Source organism: Micropterus dolomieu, linkage group LG23 (assembly GCF_021292245.1).
Source record: "Micropterus dolomieu isolate WLL.071019.BEF.003 ecotype Adirondacks linkage group LG23, ASM2129224v1, whole genome shotgun sequence".
NCBI classification, from domain to species: domain Eukaryota; kingdom Metazoa; phylum Chordata; class Actinopteri; order Centrarchiformes; family Centrarchidae; genus Micropterus; species Micropterus dolomieu.
The window spans coordinates 2,317,706-2,319,913 of NC_060172.1; the positions used below are offsets into that span (position 1 = coordinate 2,317,706).

At 43.9% G+C, this 2,208-nt stretch overlaps 1 protein-coding gene across 1 annotated transcript in view; it reads right to left on the reverse strand.

Annotated features, from left to right (window-relative positions):
* Positions 1–2,208, reverse strand: part of eps8a (epidermal growth factor receptor pathway substrate 8a) — a 109,836-nt gene that overhangs the window by 27,494 nt on the left and 80,134 nt on the right. The window lies entirely within an intron of this gene.

The window sequence follows — 2,208 nt, forward strand, 5'->3', positions numbered from 1 at the left end:
GGGACAGGAGGAGGGACAGGAGGAGGAGAGGTGAGGGACAGGAGGAGGGACAGGAGGAGGACAGGAGGAGGAAAGGAAGAGGAGAGATGATGGACAGGAGGAGGAGAGGAGGAGGACAGGTGAGGGACAGGAGGAGGAGAGGAGGAGGGCAGGTGAGGGACAGGAGGAGAGACAGGAGGAGGAGAGGAGGAAAGGAGGAGGAGAGATGATGGACAGGAGGAGGAGAGGAGGAGGAGGGCAGGAGGAAAGGTGAGGGACAGGAGGAGGACAGGAGGAAAGGAGGAGGAGAGATGATGGACAGGAGGAGGAGAGGAGGAGGACAGGTGAGGGACAGGAGGAGAGGAGGAGGACAGGTGAGGGACAGGAGGAGGAGGGCAGGTGAGGGACAGGAGGAGGAAAGGAGGAGGACAGATGGAGGAAAGGAGGAGGAAAGGAGGAGGACAGGTGAGGGACAGGAGGAGGAGAGATGATGGACAGGAGGAGGACAGGTGAGGGACAGGAGGAGGAGAGGAGGAAAGGAGGAGGAGAGATGATGGACAGGAGGAGGAAAGGAGGAGGACAGGTGAGGGACAGGAGGAGGACAGATGGAGGAAAGGAGGAGGAAAGGAGGAGGACAGGTGAGGGACAGATGGAGACCCTTTTATGCAATGTTTGGTTTTTTAGATTCGTTTTCCTCCGAACATGTTTTTACTTTTCATTAAGTGAAAACCTTTAAAGTCTGAAGTTCTGCTGCCAAACAAACTATTTCCTCCGGTGTGATAAAACCTGAGAATGTGACACATGAAGTCGTTCAGAGGATTAAAGTGTTGTCTGACCATCCTGAGCGGCGTGAAGAGGAAGTGAAGCAGATCCACGGCGCTCGGGTTCTGGATGTGATCCTTCAGTTTCCCCTGCGGGTCACACAGTCCGTCAGACGGGTTCAGAACTAACCTGCTTCATTTTTATTTTATTAATAATATAAGGTCACATGACGGAGACGCTCCTACCAGCTGGTTGAAGGCGTGTTTGAACTTCTGCAGGCAGTCGACAAACTCGTCCTCGCCGGGAGGTTTGGAGCGCAGAGTCAGGACGCCCTCTGGTGGACAGAGACAGGAAGGACAGCAACAGATTATTTAGAATTGACTGCACTATTTCGTTACCTCCTACTTCTTCCCCTCACTGATTTATTTTTTTATTTATTTATTTTTTCCTGCACCAATTTATGGCGGAAATATCTATTTATGTGAAAAGAAAAACAATTCAATTCAATATGTCACAGAATATCAAGCAGTCATCAGCAGCTTGTTACTTTTTTTTGGACAAAGCACATTTGTTTCTTCTATATTTAATTTGCATTGCATGTTTTCTTATTGTGCAAATAAACTTTTCTCAAAGCATTTTCACTTGTTTTTTAACATTTCTTGTTGCTGTTCGTCAGAACATTTTTAACAAATGCTTTCAAAGAGTGGTGGGACATGTCCCCAGTGTACAGGACACCTGTGATTGTTTGCTCTTTAAAATGTCAGAAAATGGTGAAAAATGCTGATCAGCGTTTCCCAAAGTCCTCAGACATCTTGTTTTGTCCAACACAAAGATCTTCAATCTTACTGATCTTACTGTTACAGAGAAATATTCACATTTAAGAAGCTGGAATCAGAGAATTTGGACATTTTTTCTTTAATTTATCAAAATTAGTAATAGACTTTTTTAATTAATCCAAAAAAAGTCTGAAAATCCGAAACCATAAATAAATAAAATAATAAAATAAATAAATTTCTTCTCTGTATCTTGAATCTTGAAAAACAAGCGTATTGAATTTGTAGTTAACAATATCATCATAACAAAATACTATACACAGTAATGTTGTTTCGCTGAATCCAACATTTGTTTTTCTACCCATCAAATGAATAAAAAATAACCAATAAAAATTATAATCATTGGTTAAAGGTGCATAAGGTGAAAACATCCTCTCTGAGAGGCGTGATTCTGTGTCGGACAGGAAAGTTTGTCACTGTACTTCTCTTCCATGTGTTATAAAGTTTTTTTTAAAGCCTTGAGTGGCTGCAGTCGGACTCTCTGAGCGCTGCGGTTGTCTTTTCATGAGTCCTAATGGATCCTCCTTCATGTCTTTCCTTGACCTCGTGACGTTTTCCATCGAGGTCAAGGAAAGGTGGTTAGGAAAGGACTTTTTATTTTTCTTCTCGACTGCAGCCTTGCACTCTGCAGCAG